The sequence below is a fragment of the Scyliorhinus torazame genome, chromosome 17 (genome assembly GCF_047496885.1).
Source record: "Scyliorhinus torazame isolate Kashiwa2021f chromosome 17, sScyTor2.1, whole genome shotgun sequence".
Classification (NCBI taxonomy): domain Eukaryota; kingdom Metazoa; phylum Chordata; class Chondrichthyes; order Carcharhiniformes; family Scyliorhinidae; genus Scyliorhinus; species Scyliorhinus torazame.
The window spans coordinates 31085196-31100830 of record NC_092723.1 but is presented as its reverse complement, the minus strand read 5'-3'; the positions used below and the strand labels follow the sequence as shown (position 1 = coordinate 31100830).

Here is a 15635-nt window from a genome sequence, read left to right as displayed (position 1 = left end):
AATACCTTGGGTTATCTTTCACAGAAGGCTGACATTGACCAGGAAATCCAGCATTACCTGAAATCGACCTGTGCAGCCTTTGACCACCTTAGGAAGCGAGTGTTTTAAAACTGCAACATCAAAAAGAAACCAAGCGCATGGTCTACCAAGTGGTTGTGATGCCTTCCTTAATGTATGGGGCTGATTCGTGGAGGTATTTACACCCACGGGACAAGGAGCATTCGTTCTTCTCTCTGGTACACAAGTTATACTCCAGGATTGACTTTTGTGTGGTAGGGAAGGTGCAGCTGGCTGGGGTAAAGAAGGCGGAGTACTTGGCAATCGTGATATCGGATCATGCGCACCGCTCTGGGGAGATGTGGTCTTGGAGAAGGGTCCAGCCCAGAGGCCAGATGTGGGATCGTTGGCGGACCCGAATCTTTGCTTGAAGATGGGGAGGGTGATTGAAGAGTATGTGGAGTTCAACCGAAATGGGGAGGTCTTGTCGTCGGTAGTTTGGGAGGCATTGAAGGCAGTAGTGAGGGGTGAGGTCATTGCATCTAAGGCGAAGGTGGATAGGGAGGCACGGGCAGACCAGCAGCAGCTGATAAGAGGAGATTTTGTAGGTGGGTGGAAGTTATGCAGAGGATCTGGTGTCGGGGCTGTTGATGAGAAGGAAGGAGTTGCAGGCGAAGTTTGACCTTCTGTCTACAGGACAGTTTGGCAGTTGAGGCGAGTGCGGGGGGTGAGAATGGTGAGAAGGCCAGTCAATTGCTGATGGGCAGTGACGAGGGAGTTTGTGTGGATTAGGGATGGAACGAGAGGGGTGGTGGTTCTGGAGCAGGTGAATAGGGTATTTGAGGACTTTTATAGGAGGTTATATATGTTGGGGCTGCCGGAGGTTGAGTCGGAGATGAGGGGAGTTTCAGGAGCAACTGGAGTGACCAGAGGAGGAGAGGGCCGGGTTAGAGGAACCTTTAGGTGTCGGGGAAATGAAGGTAGCAATAGGGAAGATGCAGTCAGGTAATGCACTGGTGCCGGATGGGTTCCCAGTGGCGTTGTATAAATGTTTAAGGACAAGTTGGCGCTGCTGATGGTGGAAATGTTTAAGGATGCAATGGCAAAGGTGGGGCTGCCGGAGATGATGAGGCAGGCATCTATTTCATTGTCACTGAAAAAGGAGAAGGATCTGGAGTATGGGTCGTATAGGCCCATTTCTCTACTGAATGTAGATGCCAAGATGTTGGCGAAGGTGCTGGCGGTGTGGCTGGAGGAGTGTCTCCCCAAAGGTAGTGGGGGACGTTCAGACGGGGTTCGTTAAGGCAGGCAGCTGTCATCAAACACGAGGCGGTTGCTGAATGTGGTGCTGTCTCCGGCAGAAGGGAGGGGGTTAGAGGTGGTGGTAGCATTTGATGCGTAGAAAGCATTTGACAGAGTGGAGTGGAGTTATCGGTTTGCGGTACTGAAGAAGTTTGGGATTGGGTCGAAGTTTGTGGATTGAGTAAAATTGCAATACAATGATCCGACAGCTTGCGTGCGGATGAATGAGACGTAGTCGGAGTACTTCCCACTATTCCGGGGAACGAGGCAGGAATGCCTCATGTCCCCCCTCTTGTTCACATTGGCGATTGAGCCCTTAGCGATTGCGCTGAGGGGATCGGACATATGGAGAGGGATAGCGAGAGGCAGGTTGGGCACAGGGTGTCTGTATGCGCAGATGACTTACTGCAGTACATTTCAGATCCGGGCCCATCGGTGAGGGACATGATGGCGTTGCTAGAGAAATTTGGACTTTTATCGGGGTTCAAATCGAATTAAGGGAAGAGCAAGTATTTTGTTGTGTCTCCTCCAGGTGTAGGGACGGGGTGGAAGGATTTGCCATTTAGGGTAGCGACAACTCACTTTAAGTACTGGTGGGGGTGGGGGGGGCGAGGTAGCGTGGGACTGGGCACGACTCCTACGCTAAATTTTGCGAGCCTGGTGGGGAACGTGAAGGAGGATTTGGGATGGTGGGGTAGCCTCCCTTTGTCGTTGGATGGCCGGGTGCAGGCAGTCAAAATTAATATTTTGCTACAGTTTCTGTTTTTATTCCAGTGACCACCAGTCTTTTTGCCGAAGGCATTTTTTCAAGCGGTGGATAGGCTGGTCTCGTCATTTGCCTGGGCAGGGAAGGTTGCGAGGATAAGGAATGCGGTGCTCCAAACAGGGTGGCAGTCAGAAGTTTTGGCTCTTCCGAATTTGTTGCACTATTACTGGGCAGCGAGGTGCGGGGTTGGAGTAAGGAGACTGAAGCTTTGTGAATGCGGATGGAGGCAGGGACCTGTAAGGGGTCAGGGATGCGGGCGCAAGTAACGGCGCTGCTGCCGCTTTCCCCGGGGATCCGGTAGTGGCAGCCACGCTGAAGATTTGGGGGCAATTATGAAAGCACTTCAAGTTGAGGGCAGGGTCAAGGGTGATGCCGATAAAAGGGAATCATGGGTTTGAGCCAGGGAGGATGGTTGTGAGGTTCCGAGGATGGGAACAGAAAGGGGTAAAAGAGATGAAAAGGGAAGATTCACAAGTTTGGAGGAGCTGGGGGTGAATTATGGGCTGTAGCATGAAGAGGACTTTGGGTATATGCAGGTGTGAAATTTTGCATGAAAGGCTTTCCCGAGTTTTCCGGTGGCACCGTCTTCCTCTTCATTGTTGAAGGAGGTGCTGTCGGGATGTTGGAGAGTGGAATCATCTATTGTAGGATTATGGAGGAGGACAAGGAGTTTATGGAAGGGATTAAGACCAAATGGGAAGAAGAGCTGAGGACGAGGCTGGAAGAAGGATTATGGTGCAAAATGCTGCAAAGGATCAATGCCTCGAATCCATGTGCGAACCTGTGGTTGATTCAACTAAAAGTGGTGTATAGGGCGTACTTATTGAAGGCAAGGATGAGCCAGCTGTTTGAGCAGGTGCAAGATAGTTGCGAGCGGTGTGGGCGGAGCCCAGCCAACTATGTCCATGTGCTCTGGTCCTGCCCTAAGTAGAGAAATGTTGGGGGTCGTTTTTCAGCACTAGATCCAAGGACCTGCATATGAAATTGGAGTTGGGTCCCTCAGAGGCCATATTTGAGCTGTCAGACCTACCTGAGTTGCAGACGGGAGTGGGGGCAGACGTTTTAGCCTTCGCCTCGTTGACTATCCGCAGGCGAGCTTTGATAGGGTGGAGGTCAGCTTCTTCCCCAGAGGTTCGGTGTGCCTGGGGGATTTTGGTGAAGTTTGCTCCGAGAGGGGCGGATGAGGGGTTCCACCACAGATTGGGGGTTGTTTATTTGATATTCTGGAGACTTAGTTGCTACCAAGAAGGGGGGATGGGGGGTGCGCAGTGATGGGGGGGGGGGGGGGGGAGCGTCGGGTGTAAAAATTTTAAAATGTTGCATGAAAATATGTTTCCAAAAATAAATGTATGGGGCTGAAACATGGATAACATAGAGGAGGCACCCCAAAGCAGCATAGTCGTACCGTCAGTGTTGCCTGCAGAATGTCTTGTATATTAAGTGGGAGGATAGATCTACCAGTATCAGTGGCTTCTTGCAAAAAGACACCACAAGTATTAAGGCCATGACTATTCACCAACAGCTTTGTTTGGTTGGCCATGTAGTTTGGATGTCAGACACCAGGCTCCTAAAACAGATGGTTTTCTTCCGGTTCAGTCAAGGCAGATGCACCAGGGGAGGATGTGCTGAAAGCCAACATGAAAGGCAGCATTGAACATTGCCTTGGAGTGAACCAGGTGGTGGCAGAGTCTGTGGGAAGGATCCAGCAATTTGAGACCCAACAACCACCAAATGAGGAGGAAAAGCGGTAAACGGAACACTCCATGGCCTAAACACAGAACAGACAACCAGACAGGACAAGAAATGCCCCATGCGCCATAAAGTCTGCAAATCTTGAATGTGCCTCGTCAGCCATCTTCAGACTCCTGGAAGGCATCCTGGCTACGAAGGGAGAGCCAACAATATATTTCCGAATAGATTTGCCATGGAATTTAGCCATTCTGGATTGAACCACTCCAGATCCTGAAGGCCAAAATATATTTAGTCAAAACTCTGATTTGCTCTCCAAATTGTCAGTGAGATGAATATCTCTAATTATAAAAGCAAATGAGTTGAATTTCTTCTTGATACCCGAAAGCGTTAGAAAAACATTCGCTATTTGACCTGTATGACCCAAGTACTTCTAATGGAGTTAGCTGTTTTATGGGCTGCCCTTCGGATTGCTGCTGTGGGAAGAGCTCAGCGGTTGCCATGGCAACCACCAGTTTAAAAGTGTTTCAAATTGAGATTTTATTTTAGTAACCTTAGATGTAATTGCTGTTCTGTTAAAATTGCTGAAATATTTTTGTCCTATCAATTGTGGGTATGTATATAAAATCCTGTTTGACAAATAAATTCTGGTTGTGCTCTTTTGTTTTAAAAAAAAAACACATGAAAAAAGCTATTCCGCCCTGGGCAGTAAATATATTTCTGTAAGACTTGTATGATCTTATAGTGATGATTATAACTAATATAATTTCCCTGGTCACGAATTTCAGTTTCAGTCATAGCCTGCAGTGAAGCACATTAACATCTCCAAAAGCTTGGCTTATTTATTTTGTAATACAAAATGCATGAGGTGCAATACAATGCAGCTTACTTTGTAGAGATTATAACCATTCACCTAGGGCACATACAGTTTTAATATGCTGTACTCTCACTTGATGAGAGATTTCTAATCATTTCCACTTGCGTGCATGTGTGTACGTATGTGAAGAATTAGGACTACTAGTTTTAATTTAACCTGGGAAGCTTTCCCACGTCTAATCATTTCAAATAGTCAGATCTACTTATCAGTGATTCTGGTGGAGGTACAGCAAGAGATTGATCGTTAAATCGACTCAAAGTGCAACCATGTGATCGATTGTGCTGCCAATTGCAAGCAATTACATTGTAAAATCCTTGTCATTTTTTAAACTATTTTTTTCCCTCCAGAGAAGAAGGACACAATGTTGCTTGGTACTTTCCCATTTTACTGCAGTCATTCTTCCCTCGCTTTGGCTGGGAGTTGGCCAGAATGGGGTTTATCTCCTAGCGAGTGCATTCCTGCTTCATCTTCCAGCAACACGACCAGTATCTTTTATTATTTTGACCTTCACTCTCTTCAGATTATTGTCGCCTTGATGTACTTCACCCAGAAGTTACATTAAAATGAAGTATTTCAGTCCTTTACTAATGAAAACATCAACCACTGGAATTAATTATTTAGAGGTACATACAGGCAGCCATGTGTATGATTGATACAAACAATGTAAACGTATTTCCCATTGTAGTTCAGTGTATGGCTTCTAAAGTGTCAGTTGTTGGTTGTGTTTTATTTGGTAATGTTATATTCTACCCATTACTGTAACACACAACACGCTACATGTCTAATCCCCAGGGCACTGAATTCCTTCACAACTATTGAATTCCGCGCACTTCCTCCCCATAAGGAATGAAATGTTTGAGTGTGCCTTTCTTCTGAAATGCTGAATATTATCTTTTGAATGCTAGAAAATTCCCTTTAATAGAGTTGTCTTTGAAAATGCTCCCACTGTTTTGTGTTGGTTTATCTGTCGAACTGTGGCTTTGAAGACTTTTCTGCTTTTCTTTGAAATGGAGAATGCCCATGTCTATAAGCCAATGCAGGAGAAAACGTGCGCCAATATACCATGCAGAATTTTGTATGGAATAATAACCAACATGTATCATGCCAATGTTTATATTTGGTTTCTGTTCTAGTATGACAGGACATTGGCTATTCTCTTGGTTACCATTCATCTGTACCATCATCGTTTCCGTGATTTATAATAATGTATGAAAGGTTTTCATTGGGCAAGATATTGTGCTTGAGCAATAGATTTGGGTCCAGCTAGCCGTGTGTCTAGCTAGGCCTGTGATGTGGGTGGAAAATGTTTGTATCCTGCTGTCAATCACCTTTTCTAATATGTAGTCAGTTACAGCAATGTCTCCTTTGTTGACTTTCCTGTACCGAGTGCGGCGTGCTATCAGAACATGTTCTTGGAAGTATTTCAGTGGTCTTTGGATGGATTTAAAATAATTTGAGGGGGGCAGAAAGTCAAAGAATTGTCTTTTTTGTTCCCTGTCGATCCTTTCTCGCAAGGGGAGGTTGTCCTCCTTATTGGATTGGATTGGATTTGTTTATTGTAACGTGTACCAAGGTATAGTGAAAAGTATTTTTCTGTGAGCAGCTCAACAGATCATTAAGTACATGAAAAGAAAAGGAAAAAGAAGAAAATGGAACGATTTATGGATGTACCCCAATTGGCTGCATGAAAGTATGAGATGCACAATTTGAACTGTAGCATCAATTAACTGTCAGCTGAAATATCTCCTGGAGGGAAAGTTTTATCCAGCTTGGTAGAACCCTCTTTACAAGAGAGTAATAATATTCGAGGGGGAAAACGGTGCTTCAACTGTTTGTGTGCCACTTGAAGTTGCAAAGCTGTTGAATGGGTAATAATGCCGCACAATGCTTTAATCCTGTAACTAGCAGGCATGGGCCAGTTATAATTAGGAGATCACTAATGCATGAACCTAGATTTCTTCCCGGGCGCAAGTTACTGGTACATTTACGTCAAAACTGAGAAGACCTATTAACATAACGGAGAGAGGCGAAAGGGAGAATGTGGAAATATGGTGACTATGTCGTAATTATCCTTTTATAATAGGATTGTGAAAAAAATTATCTTACCGAGTTAGCAGTTCTTAAAATGCCGCACCATCTCATTTTAAACTGAAAACTGGAAGGAAGGAAATACTGTTACAGCTCAATGGCAAACCTGCAATGGCATCGACTGGGAAAGAAAAAAAAGGAGCTTCAGAAGAGAAGGAATCACTGACGTGACGGTGGCACAACTTGCAGGAATTAATATGAAAGGCAAAATTGGGGGAAAGAAAGGAAAAAATGCCTTTTAGGATGAGTTTGGTTTGCAGCCTGACACTTTTAAAATACCATTTCACGCACTGTCATATCCCGTGACATTATCATAACCTGTTGCTTGATGTTGGAATAAAATAAACATCCTTCTCACAGCCAGATGACACATTGCTGAACCCAAATTGTTTGCATAGTTCCCATTTATTAGTCATGGCAGCAGTGCAGCCATCAAGAGCATCCTTTGTTCCAAAGGCTCAGTGTAATGATATGGGTGGGTATAGAAACAGATGTAGTAGCCAAGTGTTGAGCAGTGGTGGCCACTTGCTTACTCTTCCACACCATGGTTCTTCAGCATGTGTCTGTCTCTCCTTTAGCTGTACAGTGTGAAAATGCCTATTGTAGAGGAAGGACACTAGTGCTATTGAGCCAGACCAGCCTCAGCTGTTGGATTTGTCTAGGGTTTCAATAGCTGTGCTAAGAGAGTAGGCTGCAGTTGTTCTTTATTTGAGACAGGTGGAAGCATCACTCTCCACAGATTCAGCTGGACATGAAAAAGACCTTTGACGAATGGATTATTACGTGCGTCTCCCTGTCCGGTTTCCATAATTAAGAATGCTACTGAAATTTAGACATGCAACTTAATATGAATATTGCACTGTGTTCCTTCGCAAAATCAGCAAATATATAAAGAACGGCTCTGAATATTCTGCAGATGCTCTGTTGATACATATAGATAACAGCCTGAATCCTAGCCCTTCCTTTCTTTTTCACATTCCTCTCCCCACTCATCTTTAATCAGGTAGACTGGACCCCAAATTATTTCGGCCTTTTAAAAAGTGACTCCTATCAGTCAGTTATATTATAATTAGATTCCCTTTTATGTGCATTTTATCCGCAGCTTATCACTCTGTGATAATGCCCAATGGTTAACCTTTACTATCTACGGCTTTTATACTGACAGTTTGATTATGCTTTGTGTCAGACAACATCAACTAAATGATTTTGTGTAAATATCTGAAGCTGAATGCTTTAAAGTAGTGGAAAAGGTTAAGAGCCACCAAATGTTTTAATGTTTTGTTTCCAAATATCTTTATTGAAAATGTTTTTTGTTATAAACTGAATAACATAATATAAAATAGATGATTCAAGTTACAATATAAAAAGAACACCATCATCAATCAAGAACACACCCAATCTTAATCACCCCCCCCCCCCACATTAAACCAAAACCCCCTTAACAACTGACGGTGACTAACTCTTTGAAAAGGGAAATTAATGGCTGCCATCTTAGTTAGAACCTTTCACCGACCCCTTAACGGTGTACTTAACCTTTTCCCAATGTAGGAAAGCCATCAGGCCACCCAACCAGCCCGAGGGACTAAGTAATATCCTCGTTTTGATATGTTGCTGTTACGGCTTAAACCGAAAGAGTTCTTTAAAATGCAATCCCCCGCCCCTCCCTTCCCCCCACCTCCTTGTCTGATTTACCTTGCTGCTCATCCTGTTTTAAACCCTGATTTGAGAGGCGTTTTCGAAGGCCAGATCCATTTTCAGCTGTAGGTTCCATCCAGCATTGTTCAAAAAATTCCTTCCATGAAATGTTTCTTCAGGATTGTGCTCTGGAGATCCGAGAGAATCTTAATTTTAAGCAACTGAATATCTGCTGTCTGAATGAGGAAAACTCTAATGGGAAATAATGAGAACACTATTCATGCATTTTAAAATGGCACGGGTATATGCATATGAAATATAAATGCCTACACATCTCAGCTGCGCTGAATATTTTTCTGTTAAGATCCCTGATCAGCTGGTTTAAGATGAATAATTTCCTCCCTGGTTCACCAAATAGGCAAACAAAAAACGCTGTTGAATGGTCCTATTTGTGACAAAACCTCTTTCATCAAATAATAATTTGTGCAAACAGAAAAGGCCAGCTTTTTAAGGTGCTTGTTTGAAGTCTCTTTCAAAGTTGCTCAGTTGCCCCAGGTAATGTTCAGGTTGCTATAAAATGCAGTCATTGATGAATATCACTAATGATCACTGATGTCCAAACGAAAATCCAGCTGGACTTTCAGGCCAGTTGCCATCAGTTGATGAATTAAATTAAAAGCATACTCTCTTCATGTTTAGGATGTGCTAGTTTATTAATATTTAAAATAAATGGGTTAGCGTCTTTGAAAGGGTGGCACGGTAGCACAGTGGTTAGCACTGTCGCTTCACTGCACCAGGGTCCCAGGTTTGATTCCTGGCTTGGGCCACTGTCTGTGCACGGAGTCTGCACGTTCTCCCCGTGTCTGTGTAGGTTTTCTCCAGGTGCTCCGGTTTCCTCCCACACGTCCTGAAAGATGGGCTGTTATGTGAATTGGAAATTCTGAATTCTCCCTCTGTGGATCCGAACAAGCGCCGGAATGTGGCAACTAGGGGCTTTTCACAGTACCTTCATTGCAGTGTTAATGTAAACCTACTTGTGACAATAATAAAGATTATGGATTATTATAAGTAAAGGGTGTAGTGATATCATGGTTGAGTCGTAATTCACCGACTGACCACCGCTAGGAATATCATTAGTATAGAAGTGAACGTTAGAGTCAGGTGACCTCAGATTGACGAGGGAGCTGGTAGAAAGGTTGCTTGAGCATGTTCATACTGTTATTCACCTGTTGTTTTGTGTATTTTTAACCCACAGTAAATGTTAATGAATCATTTATAGCTTGAGCTACAAGTGTTGTGTAATATAAATCAGGCCATCCGACATGAACATTACAGAGGGGTTGGATGGGCAGGTATTAAGGATAGATGCTGAGAGGCTGGTATCAGGATAAGGATTGACCATTCAGAGCAAGGAGAAATTTCTTCACACAAGAGCTGTGATTTTTTTTGTCATTCTCTGCCCCAGAGGGTTATGACTTCTTAGTGAGTAGATTTAAGAATGAGATCAAAGAACGTTCGGACACCGAAGTGTACAGGCAGAGAATGGAAAATGGATTTGATGTGCATAATTAGCCGTGCTCTTCTTCAATGAGGAAACAGGCTCAAGGTGGCAAATGACCGACTAAAACATACTGAATTGGAACAAGTGTAGGCCATTTAATAATAATAATCTCTTATTGTCACAAGTAGGCTTCAATGAAGTTATTATGAAAAGCCCCTCGTCGCCACATTCCGGCGCCTGTTCGGGGAGGCTGGAACGGGAATTGAACCGGCGCTGCTGGTCTTGTTCTGCATTACAAGAAAGCTATCTTAGCCCACTGTGCTGAACCAGCCCCTCATTTGGCCCCTCGAGCTTGCTGTGCCATTCAATAAGACCATTGCTAATTTGCTAATTTGTTTGTGTTTTGAACTTCACATTCCCATCTACCACTGATCACATTTCATTCCCTTACCTAATAGAATCTATCTGCCTCTGCCTTTAAAAATATTCAATGACCTCCGCTTCCACTGCCTTCATTTGTCGAGTTCCAACGTCGCACAACCCTTTGAGAATTCACCTCGCCTTTGTCCCTGTGGTGAACCACTGTAACAGGAGATGTAAGGTAGGACCTGCACTACAGGTTCGCCGGTAGCTCCTGCCGGCTGGCTCCGTCCACGGAGAACTGTATAAATATGTATAACCTCCAGTGCCCTGCCATTTCGCCAGCTGCAGCAGGAGGCCACACATCTGACTGTAATAAAGCCACAATTGTACCCAACTTTAGTCTTTGTGCAATTGATCGTGCATCAATTTATTACAGTCAGATTTTTCCACAGAATGGATATCCGAATTAAGCCCGATTGCCTGCAGCTGGATCCGCACTCACCCGACGTCAGGAAAGACTTTACTCACTGGCTGGCATGTTTTGAAGCTTACATCAATGCGGCAGACCCCGCGCCAAAGGAGGCTCAGAAGATAAACGTCCTGTACTCCAGACTGAGCTCCAGCGTGTTCCCGTTGATCCAAGACGCCACGAATTACACAAAAGCAATGGAACTCCTTAAGGAACACTACGCGCAGAAGGCGAACACGCTCTTCGCCAGGCATTTACTCGCCACGCGCTCGCAACTACTGGGTGAGTCCATCGAAGACTTCTGGCGGGCCCTAATTCCACTTGTCCGGGACTGTGACTGTCAGGCCGTCACAGCCGCCGAACACGCAAATCTCCTCATGCGCGATGCCTTTGTGACGGGGATTGTGTCGAACCGCATCCGAGAACGATTACTGGAAGGGGCCGTGCTCGAACTGGCGGAGACGAGAACCTTGGCGCTCTCCATGACGGTTGCATCCCGTAACGTACAATCGTACCCCTCCCGCCGCGTTGCTCACCCTTCTACTCCTTCCTACCCCTCCTGGACCCCGCCGACTACCTCCTCATCCGGGGCCCTGCCTTCCCAATACGCCTGCACCGCACGCCGATCTGCGCACCCTGGGGGTCCCCACTGCTACTTCTGCAGTCAGCAGAAGCACCCCCGCAAACACTGCCCGGCCCGCACTGCCGTTTGTAAAGCCTGCAGTAAAAAGGGCCAATTCGCGGCTGTGTGCCAGACACGCGCAGTCGCTGCGATCGCGCCTGCTATCGCCCCCTCCCCCACGGCAGACGCACAATGGGGGTCGCCATATTCTCCTCCCGGGTCCATGTGCGACCAATGGGCGCCGCCATCTTGTCCTGACCCCGCAATGGGCGCCGCCATCCTGTTCCCCACAGGGTCTCCGGACATCCCGACATCGGAACCGCATACGCTCGCCACCCGAAGCATCCGATGGCTACCCGCAACTCGCTTCGATGACACTGGACCAATCTCGCCCGCACAACCTGGCCACCGCGTCGACGACGGTTAAAATCAACGGCCACGCGACCTTGTGCCTGCTGGACACCAGGAGCACCGAAAGCTTCGTTCACCCAGATACAGTAAGGCGCTGCCCCCTCACGGTCCACCCTGCCAATCAAAGGATCTCCCTAGCCTCCGGATCCCACGCCGTCCCGATCCGAGGCTTTTGTACAGTCACCCTCACGGTCCAGGGCGTAGAATTTAGTAACTTCCGCCTCTATGTCCTTCCTAATCTTTGCGCTGCACTCTTGTTGGGCCTGGACTTCCAGGGCAACCTCCAAAGCCTCACCCTCAAATTCGGCAGGCCCTTACCCCCCCTTACCATTTGCGGCCTCGCGACCCTCGATGTCGATCCCCCCTCCCTTTTTGCCAATCTAACTGCGGATTGCAAGCCCGTTGCCACTAGGAGCAGACGGTGCAGCACCCAGGACAAGACCTTCATCAGGTCCGAAGTCCAATGGCTGCTTAAGAAGGGTATTATCGAGGCCAGCAACAGCCCCTGGAGAGCCCAAGTGGTAGTGGTTAAAACTGGGGAGAAACACAGGATGGTCATGGACTACAGCCAGACCATCAATCGGTACACGCAGCTCGACGCTTACCCCCTCCCACGCATACCTGATCTGGTCAATCAGATTGTGCAGTACCGGGTCTTCTCAACAATTGACCTGAAATCCACCTACCACCAGTTCCCCGTCCGGAAGTCGGACCGGCCATACACTGCCTTCGAGGTGGACGGTCGCCTTTACCACTTCCTTAGGGTCCCTTTCGGTGTCACAAATGGGGTCTCGGTCTTCCAAAGAGAGATGGAACGAATGGTCGACCAGTACGGTTTGCGGGCCACCTTTCCGTACTTAGATAATGTCACCATCTGCGGCCATGACCAGCAGGACCACGATGCCAACCTCGATAAATTCCTCAGCACTGACACTCTTCTCAACCTGACCTACAACAAAGAGAAGTGTGTGTTCAGCACGACCCAGTTAGCCATTCTCAGCTATAAAGCCCAAAACTGACTTCTCGGGGCCCGACCCCGAGCGCATGCACCCCCTCATGGAACTTCCCCTCCCCCACTGCCCCAAGGCCCTCAAACGCTGCCTGGGGTTCTTTTCCTACTATGCTCAGTGGGTCCCAAACTATGCGGACAAGGCCCGCCCACTCATTCAGTCCACCCAATTCCCTCTCGCGGCCGAGGCACAACACGCTTTCACCCGCACCAGAGCAGACATCGCCAAGGCCGGGATGCGCGCAGTGGACGAGTCACTTCCTTTCCAAGTAGAAGGCGACGCTTCAGACGTCGCCCTTGCCGCCACTCTAAACCAGGCAGGCAGACCCATGGCATTCTTTTCCCGCACCCTTCATACCTCTGAAATTCGACACTCATCCGTCGAAAAGGAGGCCCAAGCCATCGTTAAAGCTGTGCGGCACTGGAGGCATTACCTGGCCGGTAAGAGATTCACTCTCCTTACGGACCAACGGTCGGTAGCCTTCATGTTCAATAACACACAGCGGGGCAAGATCAAAAATGATAAAATCTTGCGGTGGGGAATCAAGCTCTCTACCTATAATTACGAGATCTTGTATCGCCCCCGGTAAGCTCAACGAGCCTCCAGACACCCTCTCCCAAGATACCTGTGCCAGCACACAAGTGGACCAACTCCGGGCCCTACACGACAGCCTTTGTCCCCCGGGGGGTCACTCGATTGTACCATCTGGTCAAAGCTCGCAATCTGCCCTACTCCATCGAGGAAGTAAGGACAGTCACCAGGGACTGCCAGGTCTGTGCAGAGTGCAAGCCACACTTCTACCGGCCAGACCGTCCGCGCCTGGTGAAGGCTTCCTGCCCCTTTGAACGCCTCAGCGTGGATTTCAAAGGGCCCTTCCCCTCCACCGACCGTAACACGTACATTCTCAGTGTGGTCGATGAGTATTCCAGATTCCCCTTCGCCATCCCATGCCCCGATATGACGTCTGCCACCCTCATCAAGGCCTTCCGCACCATCCCTGCTCTGTTCGGTTTCCCCGCCTACATCCACAATGACCGGGGATCCTCATTCATGAGCGACGAGCTGCGTCAGTTCCTGCTCAGCAAGGGTATACCCTCCAGCAGGACGACCAGCTACAACCCCCGGGGAAACGGGCAAGTAGAACGGGAGAATGGGACGGTTTGGAAGGCCGTCCAGCTGGCCCTACGGTCCAGGAACCTCCCAACCTCTCGCTGGCAGGAGGTCCCCCCTGACGCTCTACACACCATCTGGTCACTATTGTGCACTGCCACTAATAACACACCCCACGAACGTGTTTTTACCTTCCCCAGGAAGTCCACATCCGGGGTGTCGCTCCCGACTTGGCTTGCTGCCCCAGGACCGGTCCTTCTCTGTAGGCACGTCCAAATCCACAAGGCGGACCCCTTGGTGGACAGGGTTCACCTGCTCCATGCCAAACCTCAATATGCATACGTTGAGTTCCCCGATGGCCGCCAAGATACTGTCTCACTCAGGGACCTGGCACCATCAGGTTCCACCCCAACACCCCCCCCCCCCCACCCCCACACCAATGCGCCCACCTCCCACCGCGCCGCCAATATTGACCCCACCTGACCACCCCGCCCCCTCTTCATTTGCGCCCAAGAGGACGAAGAAGACTTCGGCACGCTCCCGGAGTTCCCCGATGACTGGCAAGCATCAGCGCCGCCATCAGTGCCACCTCCACCACCGCCAGCACCAACTTCACCGCCACCATTACGCCGTTCCCAACGAAGCACCAAAGCACCGGACCGGCTGAACCTTTGACGGACTCCGGATCGTCAACATGGACTTTTCTTTCCCTACCACTGTACATAATTGCACTAATTGTATGTAGTTTCACGTCACCCCCGCCGGACTCACTTTTAACAGGGGGTGAATGTGGTGAACCACTGTAATAGGAGATGCAAGGTAGGACCTGCACTACAGGTTCGCCGGTAGCTCCTGCCGGCTGGCTCCGCCCACGGAGAACTGTATAAATATGTATGACCTCCAGTGCCCTGCCATTTCGCCAGCTGCAGCAGGAGGCCACGCATCTGACTAATAAAGCCACAGTTGTACCCAACTTTAGTCTTTGTGCAATTGATCGTGCTTCAGTCCCAAAATGGAGACCCCTAGTTTTTAAATGGTGCCCTCTAGTTCCAGACTCACCCACAAGAGGAAACATCCTTTCCACATTCCCCTTATCAAGACCGTTCAGGATCTTGTATGCTTCAATCAAGTCACCCCTCATTATTCCAAACTCCATTGGAAACGAGCACAGCCTGTCTAACCTTTCCAAATAAGACAACTCGCTCGATAAGGCTGCTTTGGTGCCAGAGGGCTTGCTGGCATCAGTAAATATTTATCCCAGAGTCAGAGCCTTGCAAGGAAATGGCAGGAAGACTGGGGGAATATTTTGGCTGTTGGTATGTTAGCATAGTCACTTTTCCTTTTGACCTCATACTGCTGGAGACGCTGATTAAAATATCTCATTACACCTGCTTCAAAAAAAAAAGACAACCCGCTCATTCGAGGTATCAATCTGGTAAACCTCCTCTGAACCGCCTCCAATGCATTTACATTGTTCCTTTAACGAAGGAGACCAAAGCTGCTCACAGTATTCAAGATGGGGTGTTATGCCCTGTATAACTGAAGCATAACATTCTTACTTTTATGTTTAATTCCTCTTTTATAGTAAAGGATATAATTCCTTTTGCTGTAGAATCTAAGTCAAGGAGATGGGCCCTTTGGCCCAAACTGGTCCATGCCAACTAAAAATTCATCGAAGCTAACCCCATTTTCTGCATACAAATATTTTGTGATTCATGCACTAGGACGCCTCGATCCCTCTGCACCTTGGAATTCTGCAGCCGTTTCTGTTTATGTAAAACTCTGCCTTTTTATT

General features: G+C 47.6%; 1 protein-coding gene across 3 annotated transcripts in view; it reads left to right on the top strand.

Moving 5' to 3' along the window:
• The window catches only part of LOC140393814 (plexin-A2-like), a 582987-nt gene that overhangs the window by 321977 nt on the left and 245375 nt on the right, over positions 1–15635 (top strand). The gene's annotated exons all lie outside the window — the stretch shown is intronic.